The sequence below is a fragment of the Drosophila sechellia genome, unplaced genomic scaffold (genome assembly GCF_004382195.2).
Source record: "Drosophila sechellia strain sech25 unplaced genomic scaffold, ASM438219v1 U_227, whole genome shotgun sequence".
Classification (NCBI taxonomy): Eukaryota; Metazoa; Arthropoda; class Insecta; order Diptera; family Drosophilidae; genus Drosophila; species Drosophila sechellia.
Window position 1 is genome coordinate 9,950 of NW_022611168.1, and position 14,431 is coordinate 24,380.

Below are 14,431 nucleotides of genomic sequence, written 5' to 3' on the forward strand. Positions count from 1 at the left end.
CATCACAATGCTTTGTTTTAATTAGACAGTCGGATTCCCCAAGTCCGTGCCAGTTCTGAATTGATTGTTAATTGATAATCGTTATAATTGATAAGAACTAATTGGTTTAACCCAAATAGTATTCTTAAAAATTTTAGCAAGAAAGTTCCACAATTGGCTACGTAACTAAACTATCCGGGAACAAGTAACTAACATAAATGCTAGAAACTCTATTTACCCAGAACGAGCACATAAACCATGTTATTGTTTCCCAATCAAGCCCGACTATCTCAATCTTCAGAGCCAATCCTTATCCCGAAGTTACGGATCTAATTTGCCGACTTCCCTTACCTACATTATTCTATCGACTAGAGACTCTTCACCTTGGAGACCAGCTGCGGATATTGGTACGGCCTGTTGAGAAGTTTGCGTGTCCCCACCATAAATTTTCAAGGTCCGAGGAGAAAATATCGACACAACAGTATATGTCATGCTCTTCTAGCCCATCTACCATATCTCTCTGCGAAAGACTTCCATGGTAGTACGGCTATAAAACAGAAAAGAAAACTCTTCCGATATCTCTCGACGGCTTCTTTATGGTCGTTCCTGTTGCCAGGATGAGCACGAGGCCCATATTTAATAACAAACGGATACTCAACAGGTTACGGAATTGGAACCGTATTCCCTTTCGTTCAAAATTATTCAAGTGTATTATATTCGCTTTGTTTATATAGTTAGGCATTTTTGTTTTACTTGAAAATTTTCGGCTTTCGCCTTGAACTTAGGACCGACTAACTCGTGATCAACCACTGTTCACACGAAACCCTTCTCCACTTCAGTCCTCCAAGGTCTCATTCGATTATTTGCTACTACCACCAAGATCTGTACCAATGGCAGCTCCATGCAGGCTTACGCCAAACACTTCTACGCATACCATTGTACCTTCCTACTCACTAAAGTTTCAAAATTTATATCACAAGTAATATAAATCATCTACTTTAGCGGTAATGTATAGGTATACAACTTAAGCGCCATCCATTTTAAGGGCTAGTTGCTTCGGCAGGTGAGTTGTTACACACTCCTTAGCGGATTTCGACTTCCATGATCACCGTCCTGCTGTTTTAAGCAACCAACGCCTTTCATGGTATCTGCATGAGTTGTTAATTTGGGCACCGTAACATTACGTTTGGTTCATCCCACAGCGCCAGTTCTGCTTACCAAAAGTGGCCCACTGGGCACATTATATCATAACCTTGAACTTCATATCAAGAAAGTTAAGGTTCTTACCCATTTAAAGTTTGAGAATAGGTTAAGATCGTTTCGACCCTAAGGCCTCTAATCATTCGCTTTACCAGATAAGATTATTTTATATAATATTAAAATGCACCAGCTATCCTGAGGGAAACTTCGGAAGGAACCAGCTACTAGATGGTTCGATTGGTCTTTCGCCCCTATACTCAATTCTGACAATCGATTTGCACGTCAGAACTGTTTCGGTCTTCCATCAGGGTTTCCCCTGACTTCAACCTGATCAAGTATAGTTCACCATCTTTCGGGTCACAGCATATATGCTCAAGGTACGTTCCAGTTAGAGGCATAAATAATATAAATATACATTATACATAACTATATAGAACGCCCCGGGATTGTGTTAATTAGCTATAAATAGCTAAAAAACTAATCCCATTATTAGTCAAGTTAATTACGCTATTAGGTTTACATCCCAATAACTTGCACATATGTTAGACTCCTTGGTCCGTGTTTCAAGACGGGTCCCGAAGGTATCCTGAATCTTTCGCATTGTTAATCATACAAGAGCATATAATAAACACAAAAATCAATGATAATTATGCCATTATATAATTCCGAAAAATTAACGCTCTGTAATAATATAAATCTATCAGCACTTTATCAAATTAATAACATTTATTCTGTGTTAAAATGCAAGCAATTTAATTGGAATAAACTATAAGTTATATTTTATGATAAATTTGGGATATGCTAATAGATTACAATGTCCTTATATGGAAAAAATGCACATTATTCTTAATAATATTATTTAAATATTACAATTTTAATGATGAATTTTCCATAACGGATATTCAGGTTCATCGGGCTTAACCTCTAAGCAGTTTCACGTACTGTTTAACTCTCTATTCAGAGTTCTTTTCAACTTTCCCTCACGGTACTTGTTTACTATCGGTCTCATGGTTATATTTAGTTTTAGATGGAGTTTACCACCCACTTAGTGCTGCACTATCAAGCAACACGACTCTTTGGAAACATCATCTAGCAATCATTAACGTTATACGGGCCTGGCACCCTCTATGGGTAAATGGCCTCATTTAAGAAGGACTTAAATCATTAATTTCTCATACTAGAATATTGACGCTCCATACACTGCATCTCACATTTGCCATATAGACAAAGTGACTTAGTGCTGAACTGTTTTCTTTTCGCTCGCCGCTACTAAGAAAATCCTTGTTAGTTTCTTTTCCTCCCCTAATTAATATGCTTAAATTCAGGGGGTAGTCCCATATGAGTTGAGGTTGTATATATAACTATATTTTGCCATAAATTCTTTATATATAAATGATAAAACAATCAATTAAATTCGTTATAAATAGTTCCAATAGTTCTTGTAAGCAAAGTCATTTTTATCCATTTAACGAACCAACGAAGAATAATAACAAAACCAAGATTTTTCTTTTTCCGAATCATTAATAAGAGACAATTCTAGATGAAAAATATTTCAATTTTTTATGCTAGACATTTCTCAGTATTATTTGATTGAAAAAGAAAATATTTCTCTTCGTTTTTCACATTCAAATGTGAGATAATGTTTTTCATTTCTTTTTTAATATTATGAATAAAATCATTATTTAATCCAATAATATACCATATGCTTATAAAAAATTTATAAACAACTTAATTAGCATAGTCTTACAACCCTCAACCATATGTAGTCCAAGCAGCACTATAAAATTAATTAAAGTACATAACAGCATGGACTGCGATATGCGTTCAAAATGTCGATGTTCATGTGTCCTGCAGTTCACACGATGACGCACAGTTTGCTGCGTTCTTCATCGACCCATGAGCCGAGTGATCCACCGCTTAGAGTTTTATAATTCAATTTTATATAATGTCAATATTGTTTTTATTGAAAGAAATTAAAAATACACCATTTTACTGGCATATATCAATTCCTTCAATAAATTTATTTTTATACCTAAAATAAATGTTGCGAAATGTCTTAGTTTCATATAAGCATTATGTATCATAATAATCTGGTTATGGTTTGCTATTTTGGGTGACACATACTGCAAAATTTATATAAAACATTAACCTGATGGATGACAGGTACAAACATTGTATATTTTAGGTTGTTGCATTAGCCAACGTATGCTCATAACATAGATGAACAATACATATTCGCAACGCGTGTATATTATGGTCCATATACACACACACTTATTTTGATTACCACACATTCAAAATTATTTTTATTTTAATTCGACTTCTACTTTCGAATTTAGTTTAGTTTCTTCGATTTCCATTTTCGAGAATTTGTTTTTATAGGAAACGCCGTTGTTGTAGTAAGTACTGCCACAAATACGCACAGCAACATTAATAATGTTAAAGTCTTTTTATGAGGTTGCCAAGCCCACATATAAAATAAAAGCCATCTTCATTTTATTTTGACTTTAACTTTTGATTCCGTGGAATCATTTTGTAATATTTTTATTTTGGTAAATTGTATTTATTTGTATTATAACAAATATTTATTAACGATAAGGATATTATACAATAATGATCCTTCCGCAGGTTCACCTACGGAAACCTTGTTACGACTTTTACTTCCTCTAAATAATCAAGTTCGGTCAACTTTTGCGAAACAACCGTAACACGCAAGGCGTCACAGTGATCACGTCCGGAGACCTCACTAAATAATTCAATCGGTAGTAGCGACGGGCGGTGTGTACAAAGGGCAGGGACGTAATCAATGCGAGTTAATGACTCACACTTACTGGGAATTCCAAGTTCATGTGAACAGTTTCAGTTCACAATCCCAAGCATGAAAGTGGTTCAGCGGTTTACCCGGACCTCTCGGTCTAGGAAATACACGTTGATACTTTCATTGTAGCGCGCGTGCAGCCCAGGACATCTAAGGGCATCACAGACCTGTTATTGCTCAATCTCATTATTGCTAGACGCAATTTGTCCATTTAAGAAGCTAGTGTCCTTATAATGGGACAAACCAACAGGTACGGCTCCACTTACATAAACACATTCAAACACAATAAACATTTTACTGCCACCATGAATGAAGGCTACATAAGCTTCAGCACCATAATCCTGAAGATATCTATTTAATATATTTGAGTCTCGTTCGTTATCGGAATTAACCAGACAAATCACTCCACGAACTAAGAACGGCCATGCACCACCACCCATAGATTCGAGAAAGAGCTATCAATCTGTCTTACACACTTATGTTCGGACCTGGTAAGTTTTCCCGTGTTGAGTCAAATTAAGCCGCAGGCTCCACTCCTGGTGGTGCCCTTCCGTCAATTCCTTTAAGTTTCAGCTTTGCAACCATACTTCCCCCGGAGCCCAAAAGCTTTGGTTTCCCGGGAAGCGACTGAGAGAGCCATAAAAGTAGCTACACCCAATTGCTAGCTGGCATCGTTTATGGTTAGAACTAGGGCGGTATCTGATCGCCTTCGAACCTCTAACTTTCGTTCTTGATTAATGAAAACATCTTTGGCAAATGCTTTCGCTTAAGTTAGTCTTACGACGGTCCAAGAATTTCACCTCTCGCGTCGTAATACTAATGCCCCCAAACTGCTTCTATTAATCATTACCTCTTGATCTGAAAACCAATGAAAGCAGAACAGAGGTCTTATTTCATTATCCCATGCACAGAATATTCAGGCATTTGAAGCCTGCTTTAAGCACTCTAATTTGTTCAAAGTAATAGTACCGGCCCACAATAACACTCGTTTAAGAGCACTAGTGCAGGTTTTTAAATAGGAGGAACATATGAAAAATACAAGTATTTAATCACATATAAGAACTCCACCGGTAATACGCTTACATACATAAAGGTATAGTACTAACCACAATTGTAAGTTGTACTACCCGTATGAAGCACAAGTTCAACTACGAACGTTTTAACCGCAACAACTTTAATATACGCTATTGGAGCTGGAATTACCGCGGCTGCTGGCACCAGACTTGCCCTCCAATTGGTCCTTGTTAAAGGATTTAAAGTGTACTCATTCCAATTACAGGGCCTCGGATATGAGTCCTGTATTGTTATTTTTCGTCACTACCTCCCCGAGCTGGGAGTGGGTAATTTACGCGCCTGCTGCCTTCCTTAGATGTGGTAGCCGTTTCTCAGGCTCCCTCTCCGGAATCGAACCCTGATTCCCCGTTACCCGTTGCAACCATGGTAGTCCTAGATACTACCATCAAAAGTTGATAGGGCAGACATTTGAAAGATCTGTCGTCGGTACAAGACCATACGATCTGCATGTTATCTAGAGTTCAACCAATATAACGATCTTGCGATCGCTTGGTTTTAGCCTAATAAAAGCACATGTCCCATAAGGTTCATGTTTTAATTGCATGTATTAGCTCTAGAATTACCACAGTTATCCAAGTAACTGTTAACGATCTAAGGAACCATAACTGATATAATGAGCCTTTTGCGGTTTCACTTTTAATTCGTGTGTACTTAGACATGCATGGCTTAATCTTTGAGACAAGCATATAACTACTGGCAGGATCAACCAGAATAATGTTTTTCCTTCATATTCCATTCATATTTTTTGAATCGAAATAAGCAATATAATAGATATATAGATTTTTCACTTTATATAATTCCATGATTTTTATTATATTGAATAAAATTCAATATTTCGCCTTTGGGTAAAATTTTAAATATATAAATATAAGTAAAAAATCTATTCGATTACGGCCATTTTTATATAGCATTCGTAATCCATATTTTCATTTTTAATTTATACTTGTTTTACCAATATAACAAGAATTTCATATAATTATTGTAATATATATGTTTCTATAATTTTATCTTTTTATATATACATATTTCATTATAAAATATCATTTTATTTCCAACATACATAATTATTGTATCCACACATGTACAATTTTTGTTTAACCAATATAAATATTAAGTTAAATCATTTGCATTTTGAAGATAAATTTAAAATTTATCTCTTTTCATATATCTCTCTGGTAATATATAACATAAAACCAAGCGCATATGATAATATTTCCACATTTAATATATAATTTTATATTTCTTTCATAAGAATCCATATTTGTATTATACCGTAACGATATAATAATCCAACTATACGGCAGGTAATAAATTAATATTTGCCTGCCTCCAAAAATTAACGATAATATATGGAAACGATTTGTTATTCTATATATAATAGAAACTTGACTTTTGTTTCAACGATATTATCTAAAAGCGTATATTCCTATTATCCGCGGAGCCAAGTCCCGTGTTCTATAGAACTGAGAAACAAATTTGTACGGATAATAATATACTTTATTTTATGTAACCAATATAAACATAATCCGAAATAAATATTTCGAATAATGCGGGAGGTCGGCAACCACTGCCTACCTATAGTAGTTTTTGAACCCGCTGTCCTCAAAGCGGGTATTTTCAATTCCGTTTGCCACCCAACATACGGTCTATTCTCTTATATATTAAGAGATTATAGGAACATTTCATTTTTTTTCCATTATTCATATATAATATGATTATTTTTTTTTTTATACATATAATAAATATTAATTTTTATATGTTTATTATTTAATTTACTCATATAATTGCCAAATTCATATGAATACATAAGTTTTGAACAATATGAGAGGTCGGCAACCACTGCCTACCTATAGTAGTTTTTGAACCCTCTGTCGTAATTCCGGTCGTTTACACTACTATACCCTCTCACTATAATGGCTTTTCTCTATAATACTAAGAGAATATGGAATATCTCAGCATTTTTTCCCATATACATATAATAATTAACCATTTTCATATGTATATTATTTAATTTAATCATATAATTGCCAAAATCATATGAATACATAAGTTTTGAACAATATGAGAGGTCGGCAACCACTGCCTACCTATAGTAGTTTTTGAACCCTCTGTCGTAATTCCGGTCGTTTACACTACTATACCCTCTCACTATAATGGATTTTCTCTATAATACTAAGAGAATGTGGGAATATTTCAGCATTTTTTCCCTTATACATATAATAATTAATCATTTTCATATGTATATTATTTAATTTACTCATACAATTGCCAAAATCATATGAATACATAAGTTTTGAACAATATGAGAGGTCGGCAACCACTGCCTACCTATAGTAGTTTTTGAACCCTCTGTCGTAATTCCGGTCGTTTACACTACTATACCCTCTCACTTAAATGGCTTTTCTCTATAATACTAAGAGAATATGGGAATATCTCAGCATTTTTTCCCATATACATATAATAATTAACCATTTTCATATGTATATTATTTAATTTAATCATATAATTGCCAAAATCATATGAATACATAAGTTTTGAACAATATGAGAGGTCGGCAACCACTGCCTACCTATAGTAGTTTTTGAACCCTCTGTCGTAATTCCGGTCGTTTACACTACTATACCCTCTCACTATAATGGATTTTCTCTATAATACTAAGAGAATGTGGGAATATTTCAGCATTTTTTCCCTTATACATATAATAATTAATCATTTTCATATGTATATTATTTAATTTACTCATACAATTGCCAAAATCATATGAATACATAAGTTTTGAACAATATGAGAGGTCGGCAACCACTGCCTACCTATAGTAGTTTTTGAACCCTCTGTCGTAATTCCGGTGGTTTACACTACTATACCCTCTCACTTAAATGGCTTTTCTCTATAATACTAAGAGAATATGGGAATATCTCTGCATTTTTTCCCATATACATATAATAATTAATCATTTTCGTATGTATATTATTTAATTTACTCATACAATTGCCAAAATCATATGAATACATAAGTTTTGAACAATATGAGAGGTCGGCAACCACTGCCTACCTATAGTAGTTTTTGAACCCTCTGTCGTAATTCCGGTCGTTTACACTACTATACCCTCTCACTTAAATGGCTTTTCTCTATAATACTAAGAGAATATGGGAATATCTCTGCATTTTTTCCCATATACATATAATAATTAACCATTTTCATATGTATATTATTTAATTTAATCATATAATTGCCAAAATCATATGAATACATAAGTTTTGAACAATATGAGAGGTCGGCAACCACTGCCTACCTATAGTAGTTTTTGAACCCTCTGTCGTAATTCCGGTCGTTTACACTACTATACCCTCTCACTATAATGGATTTTCTCTATAATACTAAGAGAATGTGGGAATATTTCAGCATTTTTTCCCTTATACATATAATAATTAATCATTTTCATATGTATATTATTTAATTTACTCATATAATTGCCAAATTCATATGAATACATAAGTTTTGAACAATATGAGAGGTCGGCAACCACTGCCTACCTATAGTAGTTTTTGAACCCTCTGTCGTAATTCCGGTCGTTTACACTACTATACCCTCTCACTATAATGGATTTTCTCTATAATACTAGAGAATGTGGGAATATTTCAGCATTTTTTCCCTTATACATATAATAATTAATCATTTTCATATGTATATTATTTAATTTACTCATACAATTGCCAAAATCATATGAATACATAAGTTTTGACAATATGAGAGGTCGGCAACCACTGCCTACCTATAGTAGTTTTTGAACCCTCTGTCGTAATTCCGGTCGTTTACACTACTATACCCTCTCACTTAAATGGCTTTTCTCTATAATACTAAGAGAATATGGGAATATCTTAGCATTTTTTCCCATATACATATAATAATTAACCATTTTCATATGTATATTTTTTAATTTACTCATATAATTGCCAAAATCATATAAATACATAAGTTGAACAATATCAGAGGTCGGCAACGGTCTTTCCTCTATAATACTAAGATAATATGGGAATATTTCATCATTTTTCCCTTATACATATAATAATTAATCATTTTCATATGTATATTATTTAATTTACTCGTATAATTGTCAAAATCCTATGAACACATAAGAGAATACAATATGAGAGGTCGGCGCAACCATAATATAGTAGTTGATGACGAGGTGTTTGGCAACTTGACACAATCCATTAAAGTCTTTATATTAATTATATGAAAGGGACAATATCATATGCGTCACTAAATTGAGACGAGGTGTTTGGCAACTGATACAATTCTTAAAGTCTTTATATCAAAAATTATATGATAGGACAATATCATATGCGTCACTAAATGATACAAGTCGCATGAACACTCGACGAGTGCAGACGTGCCTGCGGATCGACAGCAAATTGTTAGCAAATTGTTAGCAAATTGTTCACAGTTGTAAGTCCCGTTACTTGTGCCAGCCACTTCGCGTCGCGTGATCTTGTCGCGCGTTTTGATTGGCCCAGCCAACGTACCTAACGGTAGTTCGCACTAACACCATCGCACACCCGAGTGTGCGTGTTATCAGCGCAAAAAACCCAGTGCTCGAAGCAGCGTATAATTGCAAAGCAGCAGCCACGTGCTGCCTGGCTCACCGGGCTTACGGTGCCAGCTTCCCCCCCCCCCCCCTCCTCACTCCTTATCAACTTTGGAGAAGATGGACTGGCAGCCCCCCGCGCACCCACAAGCTTGGAACAACACCACGCAAAAAGCTCTGAGAACACGCAAGAGCAGCTCCAGCAGCGAGGAAGCACCTCGCATACAGAGCCGGCGAGATAAAGCGAAAACCGGCAAAGAAAGCACAGGGAGAGGAGCTGGAAGATAAGCCAAGCACTAGCGCAGCTCTGCGCAAGAAGCTCGCCAACAACGCCTTCGCTTTACTCTCGACCGAAGAAGACGAGTACGACCAAGAGAGCTCTGATGACGAACCCGACCTAAAGACGATTCCAAGCCCAAGACCCCCGAGAAACCAAAGCCCACCCCGAAGACCATCAAAGCCACCTCCGATTTTTATCCCCGATGTGACCAACATCTCGGCACTCGTCAAATGATCACGACTCTTGTAGGCCCGAAGAACAATTTTACCTACAAGACCGTGAATGGCAACAACGTACGTGTCATGATGCCGGACAAAGAGTCCTATACAGCTCTGCGTCTCCAACTTGTGGCCCAAAACAAGAGGCATCGGACTTTCCAGCCGAAAGATGAACGTGCATACAAGGTTGTCATCAAAGGACTCCACCACTCCACCGATCGTGAGGAAATCATTGAAGACCTTCGAACAAGGCACGCTGTTAGAGATCTGCACAATCCCATTGGCAGAAGAACTAAAGAACCGCTGGGAATATTCTTCGCCAACCTGGAGCCTTCCAGCAACAACAAAGACGTCTACCAAGTCAAGCGGATCTGCAGGTCGGTATAACCATTGAACCGCCGCAGAAGTTCAACGACGTGCCTCAATGCTTCAGGTGCCAAGGATTCGTCATACACAGCGTTACTGCTTCCTGGAATACCGATGTGTAAAGTGTGGAGGCCCTCACGAATCGAGGGCATGTGAGAAGAGGGAGGACGACAAAGCGTGCTGCTTCCACTGCCAGGCGGACCATCCTGCGTCTTTCAAGGGATGCCCTGCATACAAAAGGGCCAAAGCACTCGCTGCTCCGAAAACAAGGCCCGTCGCTAATGCTAACAAGGCGCCGCCCGTGGCATCACCAAACGTCACCTCTGGCAGGAGCTACCGAGACGCCCTCAACGGAGTGCACGCAGCACCGCAGAATCCCACAACCCCAGTCCAAACCCAAACAGAAACCCCACACTCCGGTCAGATAGAAGCGATGTTCGCTCGCATGGAAGGAATGATGGAAAGGATGATGGAGCGCATGTTCACCCAGATGACACAGCTGGTGGCCACCATTCTCAACAGCAAGTCATGCAACTAAAGCTCCACCTAGTCGTCTGGAATGCGAACGGCCTGCAGAACAGCAAGGCCATAGTCGAGCACCATCTGAAGACCCACCAGATCGATATCCTACTCGTAGCCGAAACCCACTTCTCCCCAGATCCCACTTTAATATCAGCGGATATGACCTCATCCATGCAGACCATCCTTCTGGCAGAGCACGCGGTGGAGCAGCCATCCTCATCAGAGCGGTATTCAATACCTAGAGCTGCCCGCGTTTCAGCAAGACTGGCACAATGTCCTGTCATCAGGATTGTCAGCCCGCAAGGAGATTTAGACATTGGAGCGGTCTACTTTCCCCCCAGATACCGCATAACAGCATCTCACCTCAGTGAGTTCTTCGAGCATTTTGGGCCCCGCTTCATAGCAGCTGGAGATTATAACGCCAAACATTCTTGGTGGGGATCGCGCGCCAACAACCCCAAAGGGAAAACTCTGTTTGGGTACCTGCAACGCCACCGACTGGACTGCCACTCCACTGGCGAGCCCACTCACTGGCCAACGAATCCCTCAAGACTCCAGACCTACTGGACTTTGCTGTGTCGAAAGGCATAGGGCATGCGAAGATCAGCTGCACAACAAATGCTGATCTCCTGTCAGACCACTGTGCAATAAACGTGCTAATCAACACGCCAGTCCTCAGGAAAACCCCGCTCAGAAGGCTCACTGGAAAATATACCGACGCCGCCAAGTTCGCGTCCTGGATGCTCTCCACCGTCAATCGAACCCCATCCTCAACACACCCAGGAACATTGATGAAGCTATCGGGAATCTCACCAGGCAGATGCAAAACGCTGCGGAATTCGCAAGCCCACCGCCACCAAAGACTGCGAGAACACCTAGCAGGGACCTCCACCTCTGGTCCCCGGAAATTGCGGCACTCGTGACTGAGAAGAGGCGTCTCAGGAGAGTTTGGTTCTTGACGCGCAATCCAAGAGACAAAACAGCGCTCAATCACGCCACAAAGGAGTTGAAGGACAAGATCTCCAGCCTACGCCAGGACTCCTTCCTCAGATTCCTCGAGAACTCTCTCCCGGGGACCCAGACCACAATCTGTGGAACGTCACCCGCCACATTAAACGACCAGCCAAAAAGGTTTCCGCAGTGCGCAAAGCAGATGGATCCTGGTGCCTTTCGGATGCTGAAAGAGCAGAAGCTTTCGCCGAACACCTTTACAACGCCTTCTCTCCGTTCGACTGCTGCACTGCCGAAGAACATGCTGAAACAGCCCGGTTTCTCAATAGCCCAAGCTCTCCCGGTCCCCCGTTGGAACCAGTCGACCCTGAGGAAGTTGCGCAGGAGATTGCTCTACTGAAGAACAACAAATCTCCAGGCCTGGATCGTATAGATGCGGCGGCCCTAAAAATGCTCCCATCCCGCTGCACACAAATGCTGGCCAGCATTTACAACAGCTGCTTCGGCTAGGGTACTTCCCGGAAGAGTGGAAAAGAGCAGAGGTTATTGTCCTCCTCAAGCCTGGTAAGCCTGAAGCAATCTCGCCTCCTATCGTCCGATTAGTTTGCTGGCAATCCTCTCCAAAATACTCGAAAGAGTATTTTTGCGCAGAGTATTGCCAGTACTGGATGAGGCTGGTTTGATCCCGATCACCAGTTTGGCTTCAGGCGCTCCCACGGAACACCAGAGCAATGCCACCGGCTAGTCGAACGGATCCTCGAGGCATTCGAGAAAAGAAATACTGCTGCGCTGTAATGCTCGACGTGAAGCAGGCATTCGACAGAGTTTGGCATCCTGGACTCCTCCATAAACCAAATCCTACCTCCCAAGCCCCCATTTTACCCTCCTCAAATCCTACACTGAGGGAAGAGCATTCCAAGTCAGATGCGGAAGTGCAATAAGCCTACCCAGACTGATCAGAGCTGGAGTTCCGCAAGGCAGTGTGCTCGGACCAATACTGTACACCCTTTACACCGCAGACCTTCCCATAATCCCTCCAGGAACCTAACTATAGCGACTTATGCAGATGACACGGCTTTCCTCGCCTCCTCATCCGACCCACGAGAAGCCTCCGAAACAATCCAAAGGCAAATGGACGCGCTACATCCTGGCTCAGCAGGTGGAACATCGTAGTGAACGCGGAAAAATCTACCCAAACAACATTTGCACTAAGGAGAGGAGACTGCCCACCGGTCACGCTAAACGGAGTCATCATTCCCAACGCACCCGCACCCAAGTACTAGGACTTACCCTGGACCGCAGGCTCACTTGGCGTCCCCACATCGTCAGCAAACGCATACAGGCCGATGCGCGTCTGAGGCAGATGCATTGGCTTATTGGGAGAGGGTCCAAGCTAAGGCAGAACCACAAAATCCTGTGTACAAGGCAATTCTCAAGCCCATCTGGACCTACGGGATACAGCTATGGGGCACGGCAAGCCACACGAATCGCCTGCGTATACAGCGGTTCCAGAATAGGTGCTTGAGAATTGCCTGTAATGCGCATCCCTACCACGAGAATGTCGCCATACATAGGGAACTTGAATCCCACAAGTCGCTGATGAATCTCCAGGCTCAGCGAGAGATACCTGAAAAGGCTCGAAAACCACCCTAACCACTCGCCACCAACCTGTTAGACAATAGCCAAACAAGCAGACGTCTCATGAGGAGACACCCTCTCGATCTTCCACAACAATAGACAACACATATAAAACCCGCCACAAATACATGTACAATAGTATCCCTTAAGCTAATGTTCCCCGCAAAACCATTTAATTATTGTCCACTAGGACAGATTTTAAATAAATAAACGCACGCTAAAGAAAAAAAAAAAAAAAAAACTAAATTGATACGAGGTGTTTGGCAACTTGATACAATTCTTAAAGTCTTATAATCAAAAATTATATATAAGGACAATATCAATGCGTCACTAAATTGATGACGAGGTGTTTGGCAACTTGACACAATTCATTAAATCTTTATATTAAATTATATGATAGGGACAATATCATATGCGTCACTAAATGATGACGAGGTGTTTGGCAACTTGATACAAATCTTAAAGTCTTTATATTAAATTATATGATAGGGACAATATCATAATGCGTCACTAAATAGACGAGGTGTTTGGCAACTTGACACAATCATTAAAGTCTTTATATAATTATATGATAGGACAATTATCATATGCGTCACTATTGATGACGAGGTGTTTGGCAACTTGACACAACCATTAAATCTTATATAATTATATGATAGGACAATATCATATGCGTCACTAAATTGATGACGAGGTGTTTGGCAACTTGATTCAATTCTTTAAAGTCTTATATCAAAAATTATATGATAAGGACAATATCATATGCGTCACTAAATTGATGACGAGGTGTTTGGCAA

General features: G+C 39.4%; 2 non-coding genes across 2 annotated transcripts; both read right to left on the bottom strand.

Moving 5' to 3' along the window:
- Window positions 1-2,925: 2,925 nt before the first annotated feature.
- Window positions 2,926-3,104, bottom strand: LOC116802814. The gene has a single exon (XR_004363154.1). It is a non-coding gene; the product is annotated as a 5.8S ribosomal RNA (ribosomal RNA).
- A 686-nt stretch (window positions 3,105-3,790) lies between these two features.
- Window positions 3,791-5,784, bottom strand: LOC116802815. The gene has a single exon (XR_004363155.1). It is a non-coding gene; the product is annotated as a small subunit ribosomal RNA (ribosomal RNA).
- Window positions 5,785-14,431: the final 8,647 nt, after the last annotated feature.